Consider the following 24026-nt stretch of genomic DNA (forward strand, 5'->3'; position numbering starts at 1 on the left):
AAAACCTCCTTCGAGCCGGAGTTGAACCAACGACCTAAGGATACCTGCTAATTGCACATTGAATATCAGCCTACAGTCCTCCGCTCTACCAACTGAGCTATCGAAGGGTAAAGTTATTGTGTTGTTTTTTTAGCAGGGAATACAAGGCTGGACCTAAAGACGAACCAAAGTTTGTTTTACAAAGAACAGATGGATTCGTTTTCAGGAAATTTTAAGAGAAGATTTGGTTTGATATCAGTAAAATCCCTGTTTATTCCACTCTCACTAAGGGCCATACAACTCTTCCAAAACGGACAAAGATAAAAACCTCCTTCGAGCCGGAGTTGAACCAGCGACCTAAGGATAACTGCTAATTGCACAATGATTATCAGCTTACAGTCCTCCGCTCTACCAACTGAGCTATCAAAGGGTAAAGTTATTGTGTTGTTTTTTAGCAGGGAATACAAGGCTGGACCTAAAGACGAACCAAAGTTTGTTTTACAAAGAACAGATGGATTCGTTTTCAGGAAATTTCAAGAGAAGATTTGGTTTGATATCAGTAAAATCCCTGTTTATTCCACTCTCACTAAGGGCCATACAACTCTTCCAAAACGGACAAAGATAAAAACCTCCTTCGAGCCGGAGTTGAACCAGCGACCTAAGGATAACTGCTAATTGCACAATGAATATCAGCCTACAGTCCTCCGCTCTACCAACTGAGCTATCAAAGGGTAAAGTTATTGTGTTGTTTTTTAGCAGGGAATACAAGGCTGGACCTAAAGACGAACCAAAGTTTGTTTTACAAAGAACAGATGTATTCGTTTTCAGGAAATTTCAAGAGAAGATTTGGTTTGATATCAGTAAAATCCCTGTTTATTCCACTCTCACTAAGAGCCATACAACTCTTCCAAAACGGACAAAGATAAAAACCTCCTTCGAGCCGGAGTTGAACCAACGACCTAAGGATACCTGCTAATTGCACATTGAATATCAGCCTACAGTCCTCCGCTCTACCAACTGAGCTATCGAAGGGTAAAGTTATTGTGTTGTTTTTTTAGCAGGGAATACAAGGCTGGACCTAAAGACGAACCAAAGTTTGTTTTACAAAGAACAGATGGATTCGTTTTCAGGAAATTTCAAGAGAAGATTTGGTTTGATATCAGTAAAATCCCTGTTTATTCCACTCTCACTAATAATGAGGGCCATACAACTCTTCCAAAACGGACAAAGATAAAAACCTCCTTCGAGCCGGAGTTGAACCAGCGACCTAAGGATAACTGCTAATTGCACAATGAATATCAGCCTACAGTCCTCCGCTCTACCAACTGAGCTATCGAAGGGTAAAGTTATTGTGTTGTTTTTTAGCAGGGAATACAAGGCTGGACCTGAAGACGAACCAAAGTTTGTTTTACAAAGAACAGATGGATTCGTTTTCAGGAAATTTCAAGAGAAGATTTGGTTTGATATCAGTAAAATCCCTGTTTATTCCACTCTCACTATGGGCCATACAACTCTTCCAAAACGGACAAAGATAAAATTCTCCTTCGAGCCAGAGTTGAACCAGCGACCTAAGGATACCTGCTAATTGCACATTGAATATCAGCATACAGTCCTCCGCTCTACCAACTGAGCTATCGAAGGGTGACAAAGATAAAATTCTCCTTCGAGCCGGAGTTGAACCAGATTTGGTTTGATATCAGTAAAATCCCTGTTTATTCCACTCTCACTAAGGGCCATACAACTCTTCCAAAACGGACAAAGATAAAAACCTCCTTCGAGCCGGAGTTGAACCAGCGACCTAAGGATACCTGCTAATTGCACATTGAATATCAGCATACAGTCCTCCGCTCTACCAACTGAGATATCGAAGGGTGACAAAGATAAAATTCTCCTTCGAGCCGGAGTTAAACCAGATTTGGTTTGATATCAGTAAAATCCCTGTTTATTCCACTCTCACTAAGGGCCATACAACTCTTCCAAAACGGACAAAGATAAAAACCTCCTTCGAGCCGGAGTTGAACCAGCGACCTAAGGATACCTGCTAATTGCACAATGAATATCAGCCTACAGTCCTCCGCTCTACCAACTGAGCTATCGAAGGGTAAAGTTATTGTGTTGTTTTTTAGCAGGGAATACAAGGCTGGACCTAAAGACGAACCAAAGTTTGTTTTACAAAGAACAGATGGATTCGTTTTCAGGAAATTTCAAGAGAAGATTTGGTTTGATATCAGTAAAATCCCTGTTTATTCCACTCTCACTAATAATGAGGGCCATACAACTCTTCCAAAACGGACAAAGATAAAAACCTCCTTCGAGCCGGAGTTGAACCAGCGACCTAAGGATACCTGCTAATTGCACATTGAATATCAGCCTACAGTCCTCCGCTCTACCAACTGAGCTATCGAAGGGTGACAAAGATAAATTTCTCCTTCGAGCCGGAGTTGAACCAGATTTGGTTTGATATCAGTAAAATCCCTGTTTATTCCACTCTCACTAAGGGCCATACAACTCTTCCAATACGGACAAAGATAAAAACCTCCTTCGAGCCGGAGTTGAACCAGCGACCTAAGATAACTGCTAATTGCACAATGAATATCAGCCTACAGTCCTCCGCTCTACCAACTGAGCTATCGAAGGGTAAAGTTATTGTGTTGTTTTTTAGCAGGGAATACAAGGCTGGACCTGAAGACGAACCAAAGTTTGTTTTACAAAGAACAGATGGATTCGTTTTCAGGAAATTTCAAGAGAAGATTTGGTTTGATATCAGTAAAATCCCTGTTTATTCCACTCTCACTAAGGGCCATACAACTCTTCCAAAACGGACAAAGATAAAAACCTCCTTCGAGCCGGAGTTGAACCAGCGACCTAAGGATACCTGCTAATTGCACATTGAATATCAGCCTACAGTCCTACGCTCTACCAACTGAGCTATCGAAGGGTAAAGTTATTGTGTTGTTTTTTAGCAGGGAATACAAGGCTGGACCTGAAGACGAACCAAAGTTTGTTTTACAAAGAACAGATGGATTCGTTTTCAGGAAATTTCAAGAGAAGATTTGGTTTGATATCAGTAAAATCCCTGTTTATTCCACTCTCACTAAGGGCCATACAACTCTTCCAAAACGGACAAAGATAAAAACCTCCATCGAGCCGGAGTTGAACCAGCGACCTAAGGATAACTGCTAATTGCACAATGAATATCAGCCTACAGTCCTCCGCTCTACCAACTGAGCTATCAAAGGGTCAAGTTATTGTGTTGTTTTTTAGCAGGGAATACAAGGCTGGACCTAAAGACGAACCAAAGTTTGTTTTACAAAGAACAGATGGATTCGTTTTCAGGAAATTTCAAGAGAAGATTTGGTTTGATATCAGTAAAATCCCTGTTTATTCCACTCTCACTAAGAGCCATACAACTCTTCCAAAACGGACAAAGATAAAAACCTCCTTCGAGCCGGAGTTGAACCAACGACCTAAGGATACCTGCTAATTGCACATTGAATATCAGCCTACAGTCCTCCGCTCTACCAACTGAGCTATCGAAGGGTAAAGTTATTGTGTTGTTTTTTTAGCAGGGAATACAAGGCTGGACCTAAAGACGAACCAAAGTTTGTTTTACAAAGAACAGATGGATTCGTTTTCAGGAAATTTCAAGAGAAGATTTGGTTTGATATCAGTAAAATCCCTGTTTATTCCACTCTCACTAATAATGAGGGCCATACAACTCTTCCAAAACGGACAAAGATAAAAACCTCCTTCGAGCCGGAGTTGAACCAGCGACCTAAGGATAACTGCTAATTGCACAATGAATATCAGCCTACAGTCCTCCGCTCTACCAACTGAGCTATCGAAGGGTAAAGTTATTGTGTTGTTTTTTAGCAGGGAATACAAGGCTGGACCTGAAGACGAACCAAAGTTTGTTTTACAAAGAACAGATGGATTCGTTTTCAGGAAATTTCAAGAGAAGATTTGGTTTGATATCAGTAAAATCCCTGTTTATTCCACTCTCACTATGGGCCATACAACTCTTCCAAAACGGACAAAGATAAAATTCTCCTTCGAGCCAGAGTTGAACCAGCGACCTAAGGATACCTGCTAATTGCACATTGAATATCAGCATACAGTCCTCCGCTCTACCAACTGAGCTATCGAAGGGTGACAAAGATAAAATTCTCCTTCGAGCCGGAGTTGAACCAGATTTGGTTTGATATCAGTAAAATCCCTGTTTATTCCACTCTCACTAAGGGCCATACAACTCTTCCAAAACGGACAAAGATAAAAACCTCCTTCGAGCCGGAGTTGAACCAGCGACCTAAGGATACCTGCTAATTGCACATTGAATATCAGCATACAGTCCTCCGCTCTACCAACTGAGATATCGAAGGGTGACAAAGATAAAATTCTCCTTCGAGCCGGAGTTAAACCAGATTTGGTTTGATATCAGTAAAATCCCTGTTTATTCCACTCTCACTAAGGGCCATACAACTCTTCCAAAACGGACAAAGATAAAAACCTCCTTCGAGCCGGAGTTGAACCAGCGACCTAAGGATACCTGCTAATTGCACAATGAATATCAGCCTACAGTCCTCCGCTCTACCAACTGAGCTATCGAAGGGTAAAGTTATTGTGTTGTTTTTTAGCAGGGAATACAAGGCTGGACCTAAAGACGAACCAAAGTTTGTTTTACAAAGAACAGATGGATTCGTTTTCAGGAAATTTCAAGAGAAGATTTGGTTTGATATCAGTAAAATCCCTGTTTATTCCACTCTCACTAATAATGAGGGCCATACAACTCTTCCAAAACGGACAAAGATAAAAACCTCCTTCGAGCCGGAGTTGAACCAGCGACCTAAGGATACCTGCTAATTGCACATTGAATATCAGCCTACAGTCCTCCGCTCTACCAACTGAGCTATCGAAGGGTGACAAAGATAAATTTCTCCTTCGAGCCGGAGTTGAACCAGATTTGGTTTGATATCAGTAAAATCCCTGTTTATTCCACTCTCACTAAGGGCCATACAACTCTTCCAATACGGACAAAGATAAAAACCTCCTTCGAGCCGGAGTTGAACCAGCGACCTAAGATAACTGCTAATTGCACAATGAATATCAGCCTACAGTCCTCCGCTCTACCAACTGAGCTATCGAAGGGTAAAGTTATTGTGTTGTTTTTTAGCAGGGAATACAAGGCTGGACCTGAAGACGAACCAAAGTTTGTTTTACAAAGAACAGATGGATTCGTTTTCAGGAAATTTCAAGAGAAGATTTGGTTTGATATCAGTAAAATCCCTGTTTATTCCACTCTCACTAAGGGCCATACAACTCTTCCAAAACGGACAAAGATAAAAACCTCCTTCGAGCCGGAGTTGAACCAGCGACCTAAGGATAACTGCTAATTGCACAATGATTATCAGCCTACAGTCCTCCGCTCTACCAACTGAGCTATCAAAGGGTAAAGTTATTGTGTTGTTTTTTAGCAGGGAATACAAGGCTGGACCTAAAGACGAACCAAAGTTTGTTTTACAAAGAACAGATGTATTCGTTTTCAGGAAATTTCAAGAGAAGATTTGGTTTGATATCAGTAAAATCCCTGTTTATTCCACTCTCACTAAGGGCCATACAACTCTTCCAAAACGGACAAAGATAAAAACCTCCTTCGAGCCGGAGTTGAACCAACGACCTAAGGATACCTGCTAATTGCACATTGAATATCAGCCTACAGTCCTCCGCTCTACCAACTGAGCTATCGAAGGATAAAGTTATTGTGTTGTTTTTTTAGCAGGGAATACAAGGCTGGACCTAAAGACGAACCAAAGTTTGTTTTACAAAGAACAGATGGATTCGTTTTCAGGAAATTTCAAGAGAAGATTTGGTTTGATATCAGTAAAATCCCTGTTTATTCCACTCTCACTATGGGCCATACAACTCTTCCAAAACGGACAAAGATAAAATTCTCCTTCGAGCCAGAGTTGAACCAGCGACCTAAGGATACCTGCTAATTGCACATTGAATATCAGCATACAGTCCTCCGCTCTACCAACTGAGCTATCGAAGGGTGACAAAGATAAAATTCTCCTTCGAGCCGGAGTTGAACCAGATTTGGTTTGATATCAGTAAAATCCCTGTTTATTCCACTCTCACTAAGGGCCATACAACTCTTCCAAAACGGACAAAGATAAAAACCTCCTTCGAGCCGGAGTTGAACCAGCGACCTAAGGATACCTGCTAATTGCACATTGAATATCAGCATACAGTCCTCCGCTCTACCAACTGAGATATCGAAGGGTGACAAAGATAAAATTCTCCTTCGAGCCGGAGTTAAACCAGATTTGGTTTGATATCAGTAAAATCCCTGTTTATTCCACTCTCACTAAGGGCCATACAACTCTTCCAAAACGGACAAAGATAAAAACCTCCTTCGAGCCGGAGTTGAACCAGCGACCTAAGGATACCTGCTAATTGCACAATGAATATCAGCCTACAGTCCTCCGCTCTACCAACTGAGCTATCGAAGGGTAAAGTTATTGTGTTGTTTTTTAGCAGGGAATACAAGGCTGGACCTAAAGACGAACCAAAGTTTGTTTTACAAAGAACAGATGGATTCGTTTTCAGGAAATTTCAAGAGAAGATTTGGTTTGATATCAGTAAAATCCCTGTTTATTCCACTCTCACTAATAATGAGGGCCATACAACTCTTCCAAAACGGACAAAGATAAAAACCTCCTTCGAGCCGGAGTTGAACCAGCGACCTAAGGATACCTGCTAATTGCACATTGAATATCAGCCTACAGTCCTCCGCTCTACCAACTGAGCTATCGAAGGGTGACAAAGATAAATTTCTCCTTCGAGCCGGAGTTGAACCAGATTTGGTTTGATATCAGTAAAATCCCTGTTTATTCCACTCTCACTAAGGGCCATACAACTCTTCCAATACGGACAAAGATAAAAACCTCCTTCGAGCCGGAGTTGAACCAGCGACCTAAGATAACTGCTAATTGCACAATGAATATCAGCCTACAGTCCTCCGCTCTACCAACTGAGCTATCGAAGGGTAAAGTTATTGTGTTGTTTTTTAGCAGGGAATACAAGGCTGGACCTGAAGACGAACCAAAGTTTGTTTTACAAAGAACAGATGGATTCGTTTTCAGGAAATTTCAAGAGAAGATTTGGTTTGATATCAGTAAAATCCCTGTTTATTCCACTCTCACTAAGGGCCATACAACTCTTCCAAAACGGACAAAGATAAAAACCTCCTTCGAGCCGGAGTTGAACCAGCGACCTAAAGATAACTGCTAATTGCACAATGAATATCAGCCTACAGTCCTCCGCTCTACCAACTGAGCTATCGAAGGGTAAAGTTATTGTGTTGTTTTTTAGCAGGGAATACAAGGCTGGACATGAAGACGAACCAAAGTTTGTTTTACAAAGAACAGATGGATTCGTTTTCAGGAAATTTCAAGAGAAGATTTGGTTTGATATCAGTAAAATCCCTGTTTATTCCACTCTCACTAAGAGCCATACAACTCTTCCAAAACGGACAAAGATAAAAACCTCCTTCGAGCCGGAGTTGAACCAGCGACCTAAGGATAACTGCTAATTGCACAATGAATATCAGCCTACAGTCCTCCGCTCTACCAACTGAGCTATCAAAGGGTCAAGTTATTGTGTTGTTTTTTTAGCAGGGAATACAAGGCTGGACCTAAAGACGAACCAAAGTTTGTTTTACAAAGAACAGATGGATTCGTTTTCAGGAAATTTCAAGAGAAGATTTGGTTTGATATCAGTAAAATCCCTGTTTATTCCACTCTCACTAAGGGCCATACAACTCTTCCAAAACGGACAAAGATAAAAACCTCCTTCGAGCCGGAGTTGAACCAGCGACCTAAGGATAACTGCTAATTGCACAATGATTATCAGCCTACAGTCCTCCGCTCTACCAACTGAGCTATCAAAGGGTAAAGTTATTGTGTTGTTTTTTAGCAGGGAATACAAGGCTGGACCTAAAGACGAACCAAAGTTTGTTTTACAAAGAACAGATGTATTCGTTTTCAGGAAATTTCAAGAGAAGATTTGGTTTGATATCAGTAAAATCCCTGTTTATTCCACTCTCACTAAGGGCCATACAACTCTTCCAAAACGGACAAAGATAAAAACCTCCTTCGAGCCGGAGTTGAACCAACGACCTAAGGATACCTGCTAATTGCACATTGAATATCAGCCTACAGTCCTCCGCTCTACCAACTGAGCTATCGAAGGATAAAGTTATTGTGTTGTTTTTTTAGCAGGGAATACAAGGCTGGACCTAAAGACGAACCAAAGTTTGTTTTACAAAGAACAGATGGATTCGTTTTCAGGAAATTTCAAGAGAAGATTTGGTTTGATATCAGTAAAATCCCTGTTTATTCCACTCTCACTAAGGGCCATACAACTCTTCCAAAACGGACAAAGATAAAAACCTCCTTCGAGCCGGAGTTGAACCAGCGACCTAAGGATAACTGCTAATTGCACAATGATTATCAGCCTACAGTCCTCCGCTCTACCAACTGAGCTATCAAAGGGTAAAGTTATTGTGTTGTTTTTTAGCAGGGAATACAAGGCTGGACCTAAAGACGAACCAAAGTTTGTTTTACAAAGAACAGATGTATTCGTTTTCAGGAAATTTCAAGAGAAGATTTGGTTTGATATCAGTAAAATCCCTGTTTATTCCACTCTCACTAAGGGCCATACAACTCTTCCAAAACGGACAAAGATAAAAACCTCCTTCGAGCCGGAGTTGAACCAGCGACCTAAGGATACCTGCTAATTGCACATTGAATATCAGCCTACAGTCCTCCGCTCTACCAACTGAGCTATCGAAGGGTAAAGTTATTGTGTTGTTTTTTAGCAGGGAATACAAGGCTGGACCTGAAGACGAACCAAAGTTTGTTTTACAAAGAACAGATGGATTCGTTTTCAGGAAATTTCAAGAGAAGATTTGGTTTGATATCAGTAAAATCCCTGTTTATTCCACTCTCACTAAGGGCCATACAAGTCTTCCAAAACGGACAAAGATAAAAACCTCCTTCGAGCCGGAGTTGAACCAGCGACCTAAGGATACCTGCTTATTGGACATTGAATATCAGCCTACAGTCCTCCGCTCTACCAACTGAGCTATCGAAGGGTAATGTTATTGAGTTGTTTTTTAGCATGTATAACTAAGCTTGACCTGAAGACGAACCAACGTTTGTTTTACAAAGAACAGATGGATTCGTTTTCAGGAAATTTCAAGAGAAGATTTGGTTGGCCATCAGTTAAAACTCTGTTTATTCCACTCTCACTAATAATGAGGGCCATACAACTCTTCCAAAACGGACAAAGATAATATTCTCCTTCGAGCCGGAGTTGAACCAGCGACCTAAGGATACCTGCTAATTGCACATTGAATATAAGCCTACAGTCCTCCGCTCTACCAACTGAGCTATCGAAGGGTAAAGTTATTGTGTTGTTTTTTAGCAGGGAATACAAGGCTGGACCTAAAGACGAACCAAAGTTTGTTTTACAAAGAACAGATGGATTCGTTTTCAGGAAATTTCAAGAGAAGATTTGGTTGGCCATCAGTAAAATCCCTGTTTATTAAACTCTCACTAATAATGAGGGCCATACAACTCTTCCAAAACGGACAAAGATAAAAAGCTCCTTCGAGCCGAAGTTGAACCATCGACCTAAGGATACCTGCTAATTGCACATTGAATATCAGCCTACAGTCCTCCGTTCTACCAACTGAGCTATCGAAGGGTAATCTTATTGAGTTGTTTTTTAGCAAGTATAACAAAGCTTGACCTGAAGACGAACCAAAGTTTGTTTTACAAAGAACAGATGGATTCGTTTTCAGGAAATTTCAAGAGAAGATTTGGTTGGCCATCAGTAAAAACTCTGTTTATTTCACTCTCACTAAGGGCCATACAACTCTTCCAAAACGGACAAAGATAAAAAGCTCCTTCGAGCCGGAGTTGAACCAGCGACCTAAGGATACCTGCTTATTGCACATTGAATATCAGCCTACAGTCCTCCGCTCTACCAACTGAGCTATCGAAGGGTGACAAAGATAAAATTCTCCTTCGAGCCGGAGTTGAACCAGATTTGGTTTGATATCAGTAAAATCCCTGTTTATTCCACTCTCACTAAGGGCCATACAACTCTTCCAAAACGGACAAAGATAAAAACCTCCTTCGAGCCGGAGTTGAACCAGCGACCTAAGGATACCTGCTAATTGCACATTGAATATCAGCCTACAGTCCTCCGCTCTACCAACTGAGCTATCGAAGGGTAAAGTTATTGTGTTGTTTTTTAGCAGGGAATACAAGGCTGGACCTAAAGACGAACCAAAGTTTGTTTTACAAAGAACAGATGGATTTGTTTTCAGGAAATTTCAAGAGAAGATTTGGTTGGCCATCAGTAAAATCCCTGTTTATTAAACTCTCACTAATAATGAGGGCCATTCAACTCTTCCAAAACGGACAAAGATAAAAACCTCCTTCGAGCCGGAGTTAAACCAGCGACCTAAGGATACCTGCTAATTGCACATTGAATATCAGCCTACAGTCCTCCGCTCTACCAACTGAGCTATCGAAGGGTAATCTTATTGAGTTGTTTTTTAGCATGTATAACAAAGCTTGACCTGAAGACGAACCAAAGTTTGTTTTACAAAGAACAGATGGATTCGTTTTCAGGAAATTTCAAGAGAAGATTTGGTTTGATATCAGTAAAAACTCTGTTTATTCCACTCTCACTAAGGGCCCTACAACTCTTCCAAAACGGACAAAGATAAAAAGCTCCTTCGAGCCGGAGTTGAACCAGCGACCTAAGGATACCTGCTAATTGCACATTGAATATCAGCCTACAGTCCTCCGCTCTACCAACTGAGCTATCGAAGGGTTATCTTATTGAGTTGTTTTTTAGCATGTATAACAAAGCTTGACCTGAAGACGAACCAAAGTTTGTTTTACAAAGAACAGATGGATTCGTTTTCAGGAAATTTCAAGAGAAGATTTGGTTGGCCATCAGTTAAAACTCTGTTTATTCCACTCTCACTAATAATGAGGGCCATACAACTCTTCCAAAACGGACAAAGATAATATTCTCCTTCGAGCCGGAGTTGAACCAGCGACCTAAGGATACCTGCTAATTGCACATTGAATATAAGCCTACAGTCCTCCGCTCTACCAACTGAGCTATCGAAGGGTAAAGTTATTGTGTTGTTTTTTAGCAGGGAATACAAGGCTGGACCTAAAGACGAACCAAAGTTTGTTTTACAAAGAACAGATGGATTTGTTTTCAGGAAATTTCAAGAGAAGATTTGGTTTGATATCAGTAAAAATTCTGTTTATTCCACTCTCACTAAGGGCCATACAACTCTTCCAAAACGGACAAAGATAAAAAGCTCCTTCGAGCCGGAGTTGAACCATCGACCTAAGGATACCTGCTAATTGCACATTGAATATCAGCCTACAGTCCTCCGCTCTACCAACTGAGCTATCGAAGGGTAATCTTATTGAGTTGTTTTTTAGCAAGTATAACAAAGCTTGACCTGAAGACGAACCAAAGTTTGTTTTACAAAGAACAGATGGATTCGTTTTCAGGAAATTTCAAGAGAAGATTTGGTTGGCCATCAGTAAAAACTCTGTTTATTTCACTCTCACTAAGGGCCATACAACTCTTCCAAAACGGACAAAGATAAAAAGCTCCTTCGAGCCGGAGTTGAACCAGCGACCTAAGTATACCTGCTTATTGCACATTGAATATCAGCCTACAGTCCTCCGCTCTACCAACTGAGCTATCGAAGGGTGACAAAGATAAAATTCTCCTTCGAGCCGGAGTTGAACCAGATTTGGTTTGATATCAGTAAAATCCCTGTTTATTCCACTCTCACTAAGGGCCATACAACTCTTCCAAAACGGACAAAGATAAAAAGCTCCTTCGAGCCGGAGTTGAACCATCGACCTAAGGATACCTGCTAATTGCACATTGAATATCAGCCTACAGTCCTCCGCTCTACCAACTGAGCTATCGAAGGGTAATCTTATTGAGTTGTTTTTTAGCAAGTATAACAAAGCTTGACCTGAAGACGAACCAAAGTTTGTTTTACAAAGAACAGATGGATTCGTTTTCAGGAAATTTCAAGAGAAGATTTGGTTGGCCATCAGTAAAAACTCTGTTTATTTCACTCTCACTAAGGGCCATACAACTCTTCCAAAACGGACAAAGATAAAAAGCTCCTTCGAGCCGGAGTTGAACCAGCGACCTAAGTATACCTGCTTATTGCACATTGAATATCAGCCTACAGTCCTCCGCTCTACCAACTGAGCTATCGAAGGGTGACAAAGAAAAAATTCTCCTTCGAGCCGGAGTTGAACCAGATTTGGTTTGATATCAGTAAAATCCCTGTTTATTAAACTCTCACTAATAATGAGGGCCATACAACTCTTCCAAAACGGACAAAGATAAAATTCTCCTTCGAGCCGGAGTTGAACCAGCGACCTAAGGATACCTGCTAATTGCACATTGAATATCAGCCTACAGTCCTCCGCTCTACCAACTGAGCTATCGAAGGGTAATCTTATTGAGTTGTTTTTTAGCCTGTATAACAAAGTTCGACCTGAAGACGAACCAAAGTTTGTTTTACAAAGAACAGATGGATTCGTTTTCAGGAAATTTCAAGAGAAGATTTGGTTGGCCATCAGTTAAAACTCTGTTTATTCCACTCTCACTAATAATGAGGGCCATACAACTCTTCCAAAACGGACGAAGATAAAAACCTCCTTCGAGCCGGAGTTGAACCAGCGACCTACCTGCTAATTGCACATTGAATATCAGCCTACAGTCCTCCGCTCTACCAACTGAGCTATCGAAGGGTAAAGTTAATGTGTTGTTTTTTAGCAGGGAATACAAGGCTGGACCTAAAGACGAACCAAAGTTTGTTTTACAAAGAACAGATGGATTCGTTTTCAGGAAATTTCAAGAGAAGATTTGGTTTGATATCAGTAAAATCCCTGTTTATTCCACTCTCACTACGGGGCCATACAACTCTTCCAAAACGGACAAAGATAAAATTCTCCTTCGAGCCGGAGTTGAACCAGCGATCTAAGGATACCTGCTAATTGCACATTGAATATCAGCCTACAGTCCTCCGCTCTACCAACTGAGCTATCGAAGGGTGACAAAGATAAAATTCTCCTTCGAGCCGGAGTTGAACCAGATTTGGTTTGATATCAGTAAAATCCCTGTTTATTCCACTCTCACTAAGGGCCATACAACTCTTCCAAAACGGACAAAGATAAAAACCTCCTTCGAGCCGGAGTTGAACCAGCGACCTAAGGATACCTGCTAATTGCACATTGAATATCAGCCTACAGTCCTCCGCTCTACCAACTGAGCTATCGAAGGGTAATCTTATTGAGTTGTTTTTTAGCATGTATAACAAAGCTTGACCTGAAGACGAACCAAAGTTTGTTTTACAAAGAACAGATGGATTCGTTTTCAGGAAATTTCAAGAGAAGATTTGGTTGGCCATCAGTTAAAACTCTGTTTATTCCACTCTCACTAATAATGAGGGCCATACAACTCTTCCAAAACGGACAAAGATAATATTCTCCTTCGAGCCGGAGTTGAACCAGCGACCTAAGGATACCTGCTAATTGCACATTGAATATAAGCCTACAGTCCTCCGCTCTACCAACTGAGCTATCGAAGGGTAAAGTTATTGTGTTGTTTTTTAGCAGGGAATACAAGGCTGGACCTAAAGACGAACCAAAGTTTGTTTTACAAAGAACAGATGGATTTGTTTTCAGGAAATTTCAAGAGAAGATTTGGTTTGATATCAGTAAAAACTCTGTTTATTCCACTCTCACTAAGGGCCATATAACTCTTCCAAAACGGACAAAGATAAAAAGCTCCTTCGAGCCGGAGTTGAACCAGCGACCTAAGGATACCTGCTAATTGCACATTGAATATCAGCCTACAGTCCTCCGCTCTACCAACTGAGCTATCGAAGGGTAATCTTATTGAGTTGTTTTTTAGCAAGTATAACAAAGCTTGACCTGAAGACGAACCAAAGTTTGTTTTACAAAGAACAGATGGATTCGTTTTCAGGAAATTTCAAGAGAAGATTTGGTTGGCCATCAGTAAAAACTCTGTTTATTTCACTCTCACTAAGGGCCATACAACTCTTCCAAAACGGACAAAGATAAAAACCTCCTTCGAGCCGGAGTTGAACCAGCGACCTAAGGATACCTGCTAATTGCACATTGAATATCAGCCTACAGTCCTCCGCTCTACCAACTGAGCTATCGAAGGGTAAAGTTAATGTGTTGTTTTTTAGCAGGGAATACAAGGCTGGACCTAAAGACGAACCAAAGTTTGTTTTACAAAGAACAGATGGATTTGTTTTCAGGAAATTTCAAGAGAAGATTTGGTTTGATATCAGTAAAAATTCTGTTTATTCCACTCTCACTAAGGGCCATACAACTCTTCCAAAACGGACAAAGATAAAAAGCTCCTTCGAGCCGGAGTTGAACCATCGACCTAAGGATACCTGCTAATTGCACATTGAATATCAGCCTACAGTCCTCCGCTCTACCAACTGAGCTATCGAAGGGTAATCTTATTGAGTTGTTTTTTAGCAAGTATAACAAAGCTTGACCTGAAGACGAACCAAAGTTTGTTTTACAAAGAACAGATGGATTCGTTTTCAGGAAATTTCAAGAGAAGATTTGGTTGGCCATCAGTAAAAACTCTGTTTATTTCACTCTCACTAAGGGCCATACAACTCTTCCAAAACGGACAAAGATAAAAAGCTCCTTCGAGCCGGAGTTGAACCAGCGACCTAAGTATACCTGCTTATTGCACATTGAATATCAGCCTACAGTCCTCCGCTCTACCAACTGAGCTATCGAAGGGTGACAAAGATAAAATTCTCCTTCGAGCCGGAGTTGAACCAGATTTGGTTTGATATCAGTAAAATCCCTGTTTATTCCACTCTCACTAAGGGCCATACAACTCTTCCAAAACGGACAAAGATAAAATTCTCCTTCGAGCCGGAGTTGAAGCAGCGACCTAAGGATACCTGCTAATTGCACATTGAATATCAGCCTACAGTCCTCCGCTCTACCAACTGAGCTATCGAAGGGTAAAGTTATTGTGTTGTTTTTTAGCAGGGAATACAAGGCTGGACCTAAAGACGAACCAAAGTTTGTTTTACAAAGAACAGATGGATTCGTTTTCAGGAAATTTCAAGAGAAGATTTGGTTGGCCATCAGTAAAAACTCTGTTTATTCCACTCTCACTAAGGGCCATACAACTCTTCCAAAACGGACAAAGATAAAAACCTCCTTCGAGCCGGAGTTGAACCAGCGACCTAGGGATACCTGCTAATTGCACATTGAATATCAGCCTACAGTCCTCCGCTCTACCAACTGAGCTATCGAAGGGTAAATTTATTGTGTTGTTTTTTAGCAGGGAATACAAGGCTGGACCTAAAGACGAACCAAAGTTTGTTTTACAAAGAACAGATGGATTTGTTTTCAGGAAATTTCAAGAGAAGATTTGGTTTGATATCAGTAAAAACTCTGTTTATTCCACTCTCACTAATAATGAGGGCCATACAACTCTTCCAAAACGGACAAAGATAAAAAGCTCCTTCGAGCCGGAGTTGAACCAGCGACCTAAGGATACCTGCTAATTGCACATTGAATATCAGCCTACAGTCCTCCGCTCTACCAACTGAGCTATCGAAGGGTAAAGTTATTGTGTTGTTTTTTAGCAGGGAATACAAGGCTGGACCTAAAGACGAACCAAAGTTTGTTTTACAAAGAACAGATGGATTCGTTTTCAGGAAATTTCAAGAGAAGATTTGGTTGGCCATCAGTAAAATCCCTGTTTATTAAACTCTCACTAATAATGAGGGCCATACAACTCTTCCAAAACGGACAAAGATAAAAACCTCCTTCGAGCCGGAGTTGAACCAGCGACCTAAGGATACCTGCTAATTGCACATTGAATATCAGCCTACAGTCCTCCGCTCTACCAACTGAGCTATCGAAGGGTAAAGTTAATGTGTTGTTTTTTAGCAGGGAATACAAGGCTGGACCTAAAGACGAACCAAAGTTTGTTTTACAAAGAACAGATGGATTCGTTTTCAGGAAATTTCAAGAGAAGATTTGGTTTGATATCAGTAAAATCCCTGTTTATTCCACTCTCACTACGGGGCCATACAACTCTTCCAAAACGGACAAAGATAAAATTCTCCTTCGAGCCGGAGTTGAACCAGCGATCTAAGGATACCTGCTAATTGCACATTGAATATCAGCCTACAGTCCTCCGCTCTACCAACTGAGCTATCGAAGGGTGACAAAGAAAAAATTCTCCTTCGAGCCGGAGTTGAACCAGATTTGGTTTGATATCAGTAAAATCCCTGTTTATTAAACTCTCACTAATAATGAGGGCCATACAACTCTTCCAAAACGGACAAAGATAAAATTCTCCTTCGAGCCGGAGTTGAACCAGCGACCTAAGGATACCTGCTAATTGCACATTGAATATCAGCCTACAGTCCTCCGCTCTACCAACTGAGCTATCGAAGGGTAATCTTATTGAGTTGTTTTTTAGCCTGTGTAACAAAGTTCGACCTGAAGACGAACCAAAGTTTGTTTTACAAAGAACAGATGGATTCGTTTTCAGGAAATTTCAAGAGAAGATTTGGTTGGCCATCAGTTAAAACTCTGTTTATTCCACTCTCACTAATAATGAGGGCCATACAACTCTTCCAAAACGGACAAAGATAAAAAGCTCCTTCGAGCCGGAGTTGAACCAGCGACCTAAGGATACCTGCTAATTGCACATTGAATATCAGCCTACAGTCCTCCGCTCTACCAACTGAGCTATCGAAGGGTAATCTTATTGAGTTGTTTTTTAGCCTGTATAACAAAGTTCGACCTGAAGACGAACCAAAGTTTGTTTTACAAAGAACAGATGGATTCGTTTTCAGGAAATTTCAAGAGAAGATTTGGTTGGCCATCAGTAAAAACTCTGTTTATTTCACTCTCACTAAGGGCCATACAACTCTTCCAAAACGGACAAAGATAAAAACCTCCTTCGAGCCGGAGTTGAACCAGCGACCTAAGGATACCTGCTAATTGCACATTGAATATCAGCCTACAGTCCTCCGCTCTACCAACTGAGCTATCGAAGGGTAAAGTTAATGTGTTGTTTTTTAGCAGGGAATACAAGGCTGGACCTAAAGACGAACCAAAGTTTGTTTTACAAAGAACAGATGGATTCGTTTTCAGGAAATTTCAAGAGAAGATTTGGTTTGATATCAGTAAAATCCCTGTTTATTCCACTCTCACTACGGGGCCATACAACTCTTCCAAAACGGACAAAGATAAAATTCTCCTTCGAGCCGGAGTTGAACCAGCGATCTAAGGATACCTGCTAATTGCACATTGAATATCAGCCTACAGTCCTCCGCTCTACCAACTGAGCTATCGAAGGGTGACAAAGATAAAATTCTCCTTCGAGCCGGAGTTGAACCAGATTTGGTTTGATATCAGTAAAATCCCTGTTTATTCCACTCTCACTAAGGGCCATACAACTCTTCCAAAACGGACAAAGATAAAAACCTCCTTCGAGCCGGAGTTGAACCAGCGACCTAAGGATACCTGCTAATTGCACATTGAATATCAGCCTACAGTCCTCCGCTCTACCAACTGAGCTATCGAAGGGTAATCTTATTGAGTTGTTTTTTAGCATGTATAACAAAGCTTGACCTGAAGACGAACCAAAGTTTGTTTTACAAAGAACAGATGGATTCGTTTTCAGGAAATTTCAAGAGAAGATTTGGTTGGCCATCAGTTAAAACTCTGTTTATTCCACTCTCACTAATAATGAGGGCCATACAACTCTTCCAAAACGGACAAAGATAATATTCTCCTTCGAGCCGGAGTTGAACCAGCGACCTAAGGATACCTGCTAATTGCACATTGAATATAAGCCTACAGTCCTCCGCTCTACCAACTGAGCTATCGAAGGGTAAAGTTATTGTGTTGTTTTTTAGCAGGGAATACAAGGCTGGACCTAAAGACGAACCAAAGTTTGTTTTACAAAGAACAGATGGATTTGTTATCAGGAAATTTCAAGAGAAGATTTGGTTTGATATCAGTAAAAACTCTGTTTATTCCACTCTCACTAAGGGCCATATAACTCTTCCAAAACGGACAAAGATAAAAAGCTCCTTCGAGCCGGAGTTGAACCAGCGACCTAAGGATACCTGCTAATTGCACATTGAATATCAGCCTACAGTCCTCCGCTCTACCAACTGAGCTATCGAAGGGTAATCTTATTGAGTTGTTTTTTAGCAAGTATAACAAAGCTTGACCTGAAGACGAACCAAAGTTTGTTTTACAAAGAACAGATGGATTCGTTTTCAGGAAATTTCAAGAGAAGATTTGGTTGGCCATCAGTAAAAACTCTGTTTATTTCACTCTCACTAAGGGCCATACAACTCTTCCAAAACGGACAAAGATAAAAAGCTCCTTCGAGCCGGAGTTGAACCAGCGACCTAAGGATACCTGCTAATTGCACATTGAATATCAGCCTACAGTCCTCCGCTCTACCAACTGAGCTATCGAAGGGTAAAGTTATTGTGTTGTTTTTTAGCAGGGAATACAAGGCTGGACCTGAAGACGAACCAAAGTTTGTTTTACAAAGAACAGATGGATTCGTTTTCAGGAAATTTCAAGAGAAGATTTGGTTGGCCATCAGTAAAATCCCTGTTTATTAAACTCTCACTAATAATGAGGGCCATACAACTCTTCCAAAACGGACAAAGATAAAAACCTCCTTCGAGCCGGAGTTGAACCAGATTTGGTTTGATATCAGTAAAATCCCTGTTTATTAAACTCTCACTAATAATGAGGGCCATACAACTCTTCCAAAACGGACAAAGATAAAATTCTCCTTCGAGCCGGAGTTGAACCAGCGACCTAAGGATACCTGCTAATTGCACATTGAATATCAGCCTACAGTCCTCCGCTCTACCAACTGAGCTATCGAAGGGTAATCTTATTGAGTTGTTTTTTAGCCTGTATAACAAAGTTCGACCTGAAGACGAACCAAAGTTTGTTTTACAAAGAACAGATGGATTCGTTTTCAGGAAATTTCAAGAGAAGATTTGGTTGGCCATCAGTTAAAACTCTGTTTATTCCACTCTCACTAATAATGAGGGCCATACAACTCTTCCAAAACGGACGAAGATAAAAACCTCCTTCGAGCCGGAGTTGAACCAGCGACCTACCTGCTAATTGCACATTGAATATCAGCCTACAGTCCTCCGCTCTACCAACTGAGCTATCGAAGGGTAAAGTTAATGTGTTGTTTTTTAGCAGGGAATACAAGGCTGGACCTAAAGACGAACCAAAGTTTGTTTTACAAAGAACAGATGGATTCGTTTTCAGGAAATTTCAAGAGAAGATTTGGTTTGATATCAGTAAAATCCCTGTTTATTCCACTCTCACTACGGGGCCATACAACTCTTCCAAAACGGACAAAGATAAAATTCTCCTTCGAGCCGGAGTTGAACCAGCGATCTAAGGATACCTGCTAATTGCACATTGAATATCAGCCTACAGTCCTCCGCTCTACCAACTGAGCTATCGAAGGGTGACAAAGATAAAATTCTCCTTCGAGCCGGAGTTGAACCAGATTTGGTTTGATATCAGTAAAATCCCTGTTTATTCCACTCTCACTAAGGGCCATACAACTCTTCCAAAACGGACAAAGATAAAAACCTCCTTCGAGCCGGAGTTGAACCAGCGACCTAAGGATACCTGCTAATTGCACATTGAATATCAGCCTACAGTCCTCCGCTCTACCAACTGAGCTATCGAAGGGTAATCTTATTGAGTTGTTTTTTAGCATGTATAACAAAGCTTGACCTGAAGACGAACCAAAGTTTGTTTTACAAAGAACAGATGGATTCGTTTTCAGGAAATTTCAAGAGAAGATTTGGTTGGCCATCAGTTAAAACTCTGTTTATTCCACTCTCACTAATAATGAGGGCCATACAACTCTTCCAAAACGGACAAAGATAATATTCTCCTTCGAGCCGGAGTTGAACCAGCGACCTAAGGATACCTGCTAATTGCACATTGAATATAAGCCTACAGTCCTCCGCTCTACCAACTGAGCTATCGAAGGGTAAAGTTATTGTGTTGTTTTTTAGCAGGGAATACAAGGCTGGACCTAAAGACGAACCAAAGTTTGTTTTACAAAGAACAGATGGATTTGTTTTCAGGAAATTTCAAGAGAAGATTTGGTTTGATATCAGTAAAAACTCTGTTTATTCCACTCTCACTAAGGGCCATATAACTCTTCCAAAACGGACAAAGATAAAATTCTCCTTCGAGCCGGAGTTGAACCAGATTTGGTTTGATATCAGTAAAATCCCTGTTTATTAAACTCTCACTAATAATGAGGGCCATACAACTCTTCCAAAACGGACAAAGATAAAATTCTCCTTCGAGCCGGAGTTGAACCAGCGACCTAAGGATACCTGCTAATTGCACATTGAATATCAGCCTACAGTCCTCCGCTCTACCAACTGAGCTATCGAAGGGTAATCTTATTGAGTTGTTTTTTAGCCTGTATAACAAAGTTCGACCTGAAGACGAACCAAAGTTTGTTTTACAAAGAACAGATGGATTCGTTTTCAGGAAATTTCAAGAGAAGATTTGGTTGGCCATCAGTTAAAACTCTGTTTATTCCACTCTCACTAATAATGAGGGCCATACAACTCTTCCAAAACGGACGAAGATAAAAACCTCCTTCGAGCCGGAGTTGAACCAGCGACCTAAGGATACCTGCTAATTGCACATTGAATATCAGCCTACAGTCCTCCGCTCTACCAACTGAGCTATCGAAGGGTAAAGTTAATGTGTTGTTTTTTAGCAGGGAATACAAGGCTGGACCTAAAGACGAACCAAAGTTTGTTTTACAAAGAACAGATGGATTCGTTTTCAGGAAATTTCAAGAGAAGATTTGGTTGGCCATCAGTTAAAACTCTGTTTATTCCACTCTCACTAATAATGAGGGCCATACAACTCTTCCAAAACGGACAAAGATAATATTCTCCTTCGAGCCGGAGTTGAACCAGCGACCTAAGGATACCTGCTAATTGCACATTGAATATAAGCCTACAGTCCTCCGCTCTACCAACTGAGCTATCGAAGGGTAAAGTTATTGTGTTGTTTTTTAGCAGGGAATACAAGGCTGGACCTAAAGACGAACCAAAGTTTGTTTTACAAAGAACAGATGGATTTGTTTTCAGGAAATTTCAAGAGAAGATTTGGTTTGATATCAGTAAAAACTCTGTTTATTCCACTCTCACTAAGGGCCATATAACTCTTCCAAAACGGACAAAGATAAAAAGCTCCTTCGAGCCGGAGTTGAACCAGCGACCTAAGGATACCTGCTAATTGCACATTGAATATCAGCCTACAGTCCTCCGCTCTACCAACTGAGCTATCGAAGGGTAATCTTATTGAGTTGTTTTTTAGCAAGTATAACAAAGCTTGACCTGAAGACGAACCAAAGTTTGTTTTACAAAGAACAGATGGATTCGTTTTCAGGAAATTTCAAGAGAAGATTTGGTTGGCCATCAGTAAAAACTCTGTTTATTTCACTCTCACTAAGGGCCATACAACTCTTCCAAAACGGACAAAGATAAAAAGCTCCTTCGAGCCGGAGTTGAACCAGCGACCTAAGGATACCTGCTAATTGCACATTGAATATCAGCCTACAGTCCTCCGCTCTACCAACTGAGCTATCGAAGGGTAAAGTTATTGTGTTGTTTTTTAGCAGGGAATACAAGGCTGGACCTGAAGACGAACCAAAGTTTGTTTTACAAAGAACAGATGGATTCGTTTTCAGGAAATTTCAAGAGAAGATTTGGTTGGCCATCAGTAAAATCCCTGTTTATTAAACTCTCACTAATAATGAGGGCCATACAACTCTTCCAAAACGGACAAAGATAAAAACCTCCTTCGAGCCGGAGTTGAACCAGCGACCTAAGGATACCTGCTTATTGCACATTGAATATCAGCCTACAGTCCTCCGCTCTACCAACTGAGCTATCGAAGGGTGACAAAGATAAAATTCTCCTTCGAGCCGGAGTTGAACCAGATTTGGTTTGATATCAGTAAAATCCCTGTTTATTCCACTCTCACTAAGGGCCATACAACTCTTCCAAAACGGACAAAGATAAAAACCTCCTTCGAGCCGGAGTTGAACCAGCGACCTAAGGATACCTGCTAATTGCACATTGAATATCAGCCTACAGTCCTCCGCTCTACCAACTGAGCTATCGAAGGGTAATCTTATTGAGTTGTTTTTTAGCATGTATAACAAAGCTTGACCTGAAGACGAACCAAAGTTTGTTTTACAAAGAACAGATGGATTCGTTTTCAGGAAATTTCAAGAGAAGATTTGGTTGGCCATCAGTTAAAACTCTGTTTATTCCACTCTCACTAATAATGAGGGCCATACAACTCTTCCAAAACGGACAAAATAATATTCTCCTTCGAGCCGGAGTTGAACCAGCGACCTAAGGATACCTGCTAATTGCACATTGAATATAAGCCTACAGTCCTCCGCTCTACCAACTGAGCTATCGAAGGGTAAAGTTATTGTGTTGTTTTTTAGCAGGGAATACAAGGCTGGACCTAAAGACGAACCAAAGTTTGTTTTACAAAGAACAGATGGATTTGTTTTCAGGAAATTTCAAGAGAAGATTTGGTTTGATATCAGTAAAAACTCTGTTTATTCCACTCTCACTAAGGGCCATATAACTCTTCCAAAACGGACAAAGATAAAAAGCTCCTTCGAGCCGGAGTTGAACCAGCGACCTAAGGATACCTGCTAATTGCACATTGAATATCAGCCTACAGTCCTCCGCTCTACCAACTGAGCTATCGAAGGGTAATCTTATTGAGTTGTTTTTTAGCAAGTATAACAAAGCTTGACCTGAAGACGAACCAAAGTTTGTTTTACAAAGAACAGATGGATTCGTTTTCAGGAAATTTCAAGAGAAGATTTGGTTGGCCATCAGTAAAATCCCTGTTTATTAAACTCTCACTAATAATGAGGGCCATACAACTCTTCCAAAACGGACAAAGATAAAATTCTCCTTCGAGCCGGAGTTGAACCAGCGACCTAAGGATACCTGCTAATTGCACATTGAATATCAGCCTACAGTCCTCCGCTCTACCAACTGAGCTATCGAAGGGTAATCTTATTGAGTTGTTTTTTAGCAAGTATAACAAAGCTTGACCTGAAGACGAACCAAAGTTTGTTTTACAAAGAACAGATGGATTCGTTTTCAGGAAATTTCAAGAGAAGATTTGGTTGGCCATCAGTAAAAACTCTGTTTATTTCACTCTCACTAAGGGCCATACAACTCTTCCAAAACGGACAAAGATAAAAAGCTCCTTCGAGCCGGAGTTGAACCAGCGACCTAAGGATACCTGCTAATTGCACATTGAATATCAGCCTACAGTCCTCCGCTCTACCAACTGAGCTATCGAAGGGTAAAGTTATTGTGTTGTTTTTTAGCAGGGAATACAAGGCTGGACCTGAAGACGAACCAAAGTTTGTTTTACAAAGAACAGATGGATTCGTTTTCAGGAAATTTCAAGAGAAGATTTGGTTGGCCATCAGTAAAATCCCTGTTTATTAAACTCTCACTAATAATGAGGGCCATACAACTCTTCCAAAACGGACAAAGATAAAAACCTCCTTCGAGCCGGAGTTGAACCAGCGACCTAAGGATACCTGCTAATTGCACATTGAATATAAGCCTACAGTCCTCCGCTCTACCAACTGAGCTATCGAAGGGTAAAGTTATTGAGTTGTTTTTTAGCAAGTATAACAAAGCTTGACCTGAAGACGAACCAAAGTTTGTTTTACAAAGAACAGATGGATTCGTTTTCAGGAAATTTCAAGAGAAGATTTGGTTGGCCATCAGT

The 24026-nt window shown here is 40.8% G+C and overlaps 45 non-coding genes across 45 annotated transcripts; all 45 read right to left on the reverse strand.

Moving 5' to 3' along the window:
* Nucleotides 1-308: 308 nt before the first annotated feature.
* Nucleotides 309-409, reverse strand: trnay-gua (transfer RNA tyrosine (anticodon GUA)). The gene is made up of 2 exons: nt 373-409; nt 309-344 (listed from the first exon to the last, which is right to left on the reverse strand). It is a non-coding gene; the product is annotated as a tRNA-Tyr (tRNA).
* Nucleotides 410-1218: 809 nt separating this feature from the next.
* On the reverse strand, nt 1219-1319 carry trnay-gua (transfer RNA tyrosine (anticodon GUA)). The gene is made up of 2 exons: nt 1283-1319; nt 1219-1254 (listed from the first exon to the last, which is right to left on the reverse strand). It is a non-coding gene; the product is annotated as a tRNA-Tyr (tRNA).
* A 660-nt stretch (nt 1320-1979) lies between these two features.
* trnay-gua (transfer RNA tyrosine (anticodon GUA)) lies at nt 1980-2080 on the reverse strand. Its single transcript has 2 exons — nt 2044-2080; nt 1980-2015 (listed from the first exon to the last, which is right to left on the reverse strand). It is a non-coding gene; the product is annotated as a tRNA-Tyr (tRNA).
* A 206-nt stretch (nt 2081-2286) lies between these two features.
* Nucleotides 2287-2387, reverse strand: trnay-gua (transfer RNA tyrosine (anticodon GUA)). The gene is made up of 2 exons: nt 2351-2387; nt 2287-2322 (listed from the first exon to the last, which is right to left on the reverse strand). It is a non-coding gene; the product is annotated as a tRNA-Tyr (tRNA).
* A 1339-nt stretch (nt 2388-3726) lies between these two features.
* Nucleotides 3727-3827, reverse strand: trnay-gua (transfer RNA tyrosine (anticodon GUA)). Its single transcript has 2 exons — nt 3791-3827; nt 3727-3762 (listed from the first exon to the last, which is right to left on the reverse strand). It is a non-coding gene; the product is annotated as a tRNA-Tyr (tRNA).
* A 660-nt stretch (nt 3828-4487) lies between these two features.
* Nucleotides 4488-4588, reverse strand: trnay-gua (transfer RNA tyrosine (anticodon GUA)). Its single transcript has 2 exons — nt 4552-4588; nt 4488-4523 (listed from the first exon to the last, which is right to left on the reverse strand). It is a non-coding gene; the product is annotated as a tRNA-Tyr (tRNA).
* A 206-nt stretch (nt 4589-4794) lies between these two features.
* On the reverse strand, nt 4795-4895 carry trnay-gua (transfer RNA tyrosine (anticodon GUA)). The gene is made up of 2 exons: nt 4859-4895; nt 4795-4830 (listed from the first exon to the last, which is right to left on the reverse strand). It is a non-coding gene; the product is annotated as a tRNA-Tyr (tRNA).
* A 1492-nt stretch (nt 4896-6387) lies between these two features.
* trnay-gua (transfer RNA tyrosine (anticodon GUA)) lies at nt 6388-6488 on the reverse strand. Its single transcript has 2 exons — nt 6452-6488; nt 6388-6423 (listed from the first exon to the last, which is right to left on the reverse strand). It is a non-coding gene; the product is annotated as a tRNA-Tyr (tRNA).
* A 206-nt stretch (nt 6489-6694) lies between these two features.
* trnay-gua (transfer RNA tyrosine (anticodon GUA)) lies at nt 6695-6795 on the reverse strand. Its single transcript has 2 exons — nt 6759-6795; nt 6695-6730 (listed from the first exon to the last, which is right to left on the reverse strand). It is a non-coding gene; the product is annotated as a tRNA-Tyr (tRNA).
* Nucleotides 6796-8731: 1936 nt separating this feature from the next.
* trnay-gua (transfer RNA tyrosine (anticodon GUA)) lies at nt 8732-8832 on the reverse strand. The gene is made up of 2 exons: nt 8796-8832; nt 8732-8767 (listed from the first exon to the last, which is right to left on the reverse strand). It is a non-coding gene; the product is annotated as a tRNA-Tyr (tRNA).
* A 200-nt stretch (nt 8833-9032) lies between these two features.
* Nucleotides 9033-9133, reverse strand: trnay-gua (transfer RNA tyrosine (anticodon GUA)). Its single transcript has 2 exons — nt 9097-9133; nt 9033-9068 (listed from the first exon to the last, which is right to left on the reverse strand). It is a non-coding gene; the product is annotated as a tRNA-Tyr (tRNA).
* Nucleotides 9134-9339: 206 nt separating this feature from the next.
* On the reverse strand, nt 9340-9440 carry trnay-gua (transfer RNA tyrosine (anticodon GUA)). Its single transcript has 2 exons — nt 9404-9440; nt 9340-9375 (listed from the first exon to the last, which is right to left on the reverse strand). It is a non-coding gene; the product is annotated as a tRNA-Tyr (tRNA).
* Nucleotides 9441-9947: 507 nt separating this feature from the next.
* trnay-gua (transfer RNA tyrosine (anticodon GUA)) lies at nt 9948-10048 on the reverse strand. The gene is made up of 2 exons: nt 10012-10048; nt 9948-9983 (listed from the first exon to the last, which is right to left on the reverse strand). It is a non-coding gene; the product is annotated as a tRNA-Tyr (tRNA).
* A 129-nt stretch (nt 10049-10177) lies between these two features.
* Nucleotides 10178-10278, reverse strand: trnay-gua (transfer RNA tyrosine (anticodon GUA)). The gene is made up of 2 exons: nt 10242-10278; nt 10178-10213 (listed from the first exon to the last, which is right to left on the reverse strand). It is a non-coding gene; the product is annotated as a tRNA-Tyr (tRNA).
* A 507-nt stretch (nt 10279-10785) lies between these two features.
* Nucleotides 10786-10886, reverse strand: trnay-gua (transfer RNA tyrosine (anticodon GUA)). Its single transcript has 2 exons — nt 10850-10886; nt 10786-10821 (listed from the first exon to the last, which is right to left on the reverse strand). It is a non-coding gene; the product is annotated as a tRNA-Tyr (tRNA).
* A 206-nt stretch (nt 10887-11092) lies between these two features.
* On the reverse strand, nt 11093-11193 carry trnay-gua (transfer RNA tyrosine (anticodon GUA)). Its single transcript has 2 exons — nt 11157-11193; nt 11093-11128 (listed from the first exon to the last, which is right to left on the reverse strand). It is a non-coding gene; the product is annotated as a tRNA-Tyr (tRNA).
* Nucleotides 11194-12461: 1268 nt separating this feature from the next.
* trnay-gua (transfer RNA tyrosine (anticodon GUA)) lies at nt 12462-12562 on the reverse strand. The gene is made up of 2 exons: nt 12526-12562; nt 12462-12497 (listed from the first exon to the last, which is right to left on the reverse strand). It is a non-coding gene; the product is annotated as a tRNA-Tyr (tRNA).
* A 732-nt stretch (nt 12563-13294) lies between these two features.
* Nucleotides 13295-13395, reverse strand: trnay-gua (transfer RNA tyrosine (anticodon GUA)). The gene is made up of 2 exons: nt 13359-13395; nt 13295-13330 (listed from the first exon to the last, which is right to left on the reverse strand). It is a non-coding gene; the product is annotated as a tRNA-Tyr (tRNA).
* Nucleotides 13396-13601: 206 nt separating this feature from the next.
* trnay-gua (transfer RNA tyrosine (anticodon GUA)) lies at nt 13602-13702 on the reverse strand. The gene is made up of 2 exons: nt 13666-13702; nt 13602-13637 (listed from the first exon to the last, which is right to left on the reverse strand). It is a non-coding gene; the product is annotated as a tRNA-Tyr (tRNA).
* Nucleotides 13703-13902: 200 nt separating this feature from the next.
* On the reverse strand, nt 13903-14003 carry trnay-gua (transfer RNA tyrosine (anticodon GUA)). The gene is made up of 2 exons: nt 13967-14003; nt 13903-13938 (listed from the first exon to the last, which is right to left on the reverse strand). It is a non-coding gene; the product is annotated as a tRNA-Tyr (tRNA).
* Nucleotides 14004-14203: 200 nt separating this feature from the next.
* Nucleotides 14204-14304, reverse strand: trnay-gua (transfer RNA tyrosine (anticodon GUA)). Its single transcript has 2 exons — nt 14268-14304; nt 14204-14239 (listed from the first exon to the last, which is right to left on the reverse strand). It is a non-coding gene; the product is annotated as a tRNA-Tyr (tRNA).
* Nucleotides 14305-15643: 1339 nt separating this feature from the next.
* On the reverse strand, nt 15644-15744 carry trnay-gua (transfer RNA tyrosine (anticodon GUA)). Its single transcript has 2 exons — nt 15708-15744; nt 15644-15679 (listed from the first exon to the last, which is right to left on the reverse strand). It is a non-coding gene; the product is annotated as a tRNA-Tyr (tRNA).
* A 206-nt stretch (nt 15745-15950) lies between these two features.
* trnay-gua (transfer RNA tyrosine (anticodon GUA)) lies at nt 15951-16051 on the reverse strand. The gene is made up of 2 exons: nt 16015-16051; nt 15951-15986 (listed from the first exon to the last, which is right to left on the reverse strand). It is a non-coding gene; the product is annotated as a tRNA-Tyr (tRNA).
* A 437-nt stretch (nt 16052-16488) lies between these two features.
* trnay-gua (transfer RNA tyrosine (anticodon GUA)) lies at nt 16489-16589 on the reverse strand. The gene is made up of 2 exons: nt 16553-16589; nt 16489-16524 (listed from the first exon to the last, which is right to left on the reverse strand). It is a non-coding gene; the product is annotated as a tRNA-Tyr (tRNA).
* Nucleotides 16590-16795: 206 nt separating this feature from the next.
* On the reverse strand, nt 16796-16896 carry trnay-gua (transfer RNA tyrosine (anticodon GUA)). The gene is made up of 2 exons: nt 16860-16896; nt 16796-16831 (listed from the first exon to the last, which is right to left on the reverse strand). It is a non-coding gene; the product is annotated as a tRNA-Tyr (tRNA).
* A 200-nt stretch (nt 16897-17096) lies between these two features.
* trnay-gua (transfer RNA tyrosine (anticodon GUA)) lies at nt 17097-17197 on the reverse strand. Its single transcript has 2 exons — nt 17161-17197; nt 17097-17132 (listed from the first exon to the last, which is right to left on the reverse strand). It is a non-coding gene; the product is annotated as a tRNA-Tyr (tRNA).
* A 431-nt stretch (nt 17198-17628) lies between these two features.
* trnay-gua (transfer RNA tyrosine (anticodon GUA)) lies at nt 17629-17729 on the reverse strand. Its single transcript has 2 exons — nt 17693-17729; nt 17629-17664 (listed from the first exon to the last, which is right to left on the reverse strand). It is a non-coding gene; the product is annotated as a tRNA-Tyr (tRNA).
* Nucleotides 17730-17935: 206 nt separating this feature from the next.
* On the reverse strand, nt 17936-18036 carry trnay-gua (transfer RNA tyrosine (anticodon GUA)). Its single transcript has 2 exons — nt 18000-18036; nt 17936-17971 (listed from the first exon to the last, which is right to left on the reverse strand). It is a non-coding gene; the product is annotated as a tRNA-Tyr (tRNA).
* Nucleotides 18037-18236: 200 nt separating this feature from the next.
* Nucleotides 18237-18337, reverse strand: trnay-gua (transfer RNA tyrosine (anticodon GUA)). The gene is made up of 2 exons: nt 18301-18337; nt 18237-18272 (listed from the first exon to the last, which is right to left on the reverse strand). It is a non-coding gene; the product is annotated as a tRNA-Tyr (tRNA).
* A 200-nt stretch (nt 18338-18537) lies between these two features.
* On the reverse strand, nt 18538-18638 carry trnay-gua (transfer RNA tyrosine (anticodon GUA)). The gene is made up of 2 exons: nt 18602-18638; nt 18538-18573 (listed from the first exon to the last, which is right to left on the reverse strand). It is a non-coding gene; the product is annotated as a tRNA-Tyr (tRNA).
* A 323-nt stretch (nt 18639-18961) lies between these two features.
* Nucleotides 18962-19062, reverse strand: trnay-gua (transfer RNA tyrosine (anticodon GUA)). The gene is made up of 2 exons: nt 19026-19062; nt 18962-18997 (listed from the first exon to the last, which is right to left on the reverse strand). It is a non-coding gene; the product is annotated as a tRNA-Tyr (tRNA).
* Nucleotides 19063-19794: 732 nt separating this feature from the next.
* On the reverse strand, nt 19795-19895 carry trnay-gua (transfer RNA tyrosine (anticodon GUA)). Its single transcript has 2 exons — nt 19859-19895; nt 19795-19830 (listed from the first exon to the last, which is right to left on the reverse strand). It is a non-coding gene; the product is annotated as a tRNA-Tyr (tRNA).
* Nucleotides 19896-20101: 206 nt separating this feature from the next.
* trnay-gua (transfer RNA tyrosine (anticodon GUA)) lies at nt 20102-20202 on the reverse strand. Its single transcript has 2 exons — nt 20166-20202; nt 20102-20137 (listed from the first exon to the last, which is right to left on the reverse strand). It is a non-coding gene; the product is annotated as a tRNA-Tyr (tRNA).
* A 317-nt stretch (nt 20203-20519) lies between these two features.
* trnay-gua (transfer RNA tyrosine (anticodon GUA)) lies at nt 20520-20620 on the reverse strand. Its single transcript has 2 exons — nt 20584-20620; nt 20520-20555 (listed from the first exon to the last, which is right to left on the reverse strand). It is a non-coding gene; the product is annotated as a tRNA-Tyr (tRNA).
* Nucleotides 20621-20826: 206 nt separating this feature from the next.
* trnay-gua (transfer RNA tyrosine (anticodon GUA)) lies at nt 20827-20927 on the reverse strand. Its single transcript has 2 exons — nt 20891-20927; nt 20827-20862 (listed from the first exon to the last, which is right to left on the reverse strand). It is a non-coding gene; the product is annotated as a tRNA-Tyr (tRNA).
* Nucleotides 20928-21133: 206 nt separating this feature from the next.
* Nucleotides 21134-21234, reverse strand: trnay-gua (transfer RNA tyrosine (anticodon GUA)). The gene is made up of 2 exons: nt 21198-21234; nt 21134-21169 (listed from the first exon to the last, which is right to left on the reverse strand). It is a non-coding gene; the product is annotated as a tRNA-Tyr (tRNA).
* A 200-nt stretch (nt 21235-21434) lies between these two features.
* Nucleotides 21435-21535, reverse strand: trnay-gua (transfer RNA tyrosine (anticodon GUA)). The gene is made up of 2 exons: nt 21499-21535; nt 21435-21470 (listed from the first exon to the last, which is right to left on the reverse strand). It is a non-coding gene; the product is annotated as a tRNA-Tyr (tRNA).
* Nucleotides 21536-21735: 200 nt separating this feature from the next.
* Nucleotides 21736-21836, reverse strand: trnay-gua (transfer RNA tyrosine (anticodon GUA)). Its single transcript has 2 exons — nt 21800-21836; nt 21736-21771 (listed from the first exon to the last, which is right to left on the reverse strand). It is a non-coding gene; the product is annotated as a tRNA-Tyr (tRNA).
* Nucleotides 21837-22042: 206 nt separating this feature from the next.
* Nucleotides 22043-22143, reverse strand: trnay-gua (transfer RNA tyrosine (anticodon GUA)). Its single transcript has 2 exons — nt 22107-22143; nt 22043-22078 (listed from the first exon to the last, which is right to left on the reverse strand). It is a non-coding gene; the product is annotated as a tRNA-Tyr (tRNA).
* Nucleotides 22144-22272: 129 nt separating this feature from the next.
* trnay-gua (transfer RNA tyrosine (anticodon GUA)) lies at nt 22273-22373 on the reverse strand. Its single transcript has 2 exons — nt 22337-22373; nt 22273-22308 (listed from the first exon to the last, which is right to left on the reverse strand). It is a non-coding gene; the product is annotated as a tRNA-Tyr (tRNA).
* A 205-nt stretch (nt 22374-22578) lies between these two features.
* On the reverse strand, nt 22579-22679 carry trnay-gua (transfer RNA tyrosine (anticodon GUA)). The gene is made up of 2 exons: nt 22643-22679; nt 22579-22614 (listed from the first exon to the last, which is right to left on the reverse strand). It is a non-coding gene; the product is annotated as a tRNA-Tyr (tRNA).
* A 200-nt stretch (nt 22680-22879) lies between these two features.
* On the reverse strand, nt 22880-22980 carry trnay-gua (transfer RNA tyrosine (anticodon GUA)). The gene is made up of 2 exons: nt 22944-22980; nt 22880-22915 (listed from the first exon to the last, which is right to left on the reverse strand). It is a non-coding gene; the product is annotated as a tRNA-Tyr (tRNA).
* Nucleotides 22981-23186: 206 nt separating this feature from the next.
* Nucleotides 23187-23287, reverse strand: trnay-gua (transfer RNA tyrosine (anticodon GUA)). The gene is made up of 2 exons: nt 23251-23287; nt 23187-23222 (listed from the first exon to the last, which is right to left on the reverse strand). It is a non-coding gene; the product is annotated as a tRNA-Tyr (tRNA).
* A 200-nt stretch (nt 23288-23487) lies between these two features.
* trnay-gua (transfer RNA tyrosine (anticodon GUA)) lies at nt 23488-23588 on the reverse strand. Its single transcript has 2 exons — nt 23552-23588; nt 23488-23523 (listed from the first exon to the last, which is right to left on the reverse strand). It is a non-coding gene; the product is annotated as a tRNA-Tyr (tRNA).
* A 206-nt stretch (nt 23589-23794) lies between these two features.
* On the reverse strand, nt 23795-23895 carry trnay-gua (transfer RNA tyrosine (anticodon GUA)). Its single transcript has 2 exons — nt 23859-23895; nt 23795-23830 (listed from the first exon to the last, which is right to left on the reverse strand). It is a non-coding gene; the product is annotated as a tRNA-Tyr (tRNA).
* Nucleotides 23896-24026: the final 131 nt, after the last annotated feature.

The sequence above is a fragment of the Pungitius pungitius genome, chromosome 4 (genome assembly GCF_949316345.1).
Source record: "Pungitius pungitius chromosome 4, fPunPun2.1, whole genome shotgun sequence".
Taxonomy (NCBI): Eukaryota; Metazoa; Chordata; class Actinopteri; order Perciformes; family Gasterosteidae; genus Pungitius; species Pungitius pungitius.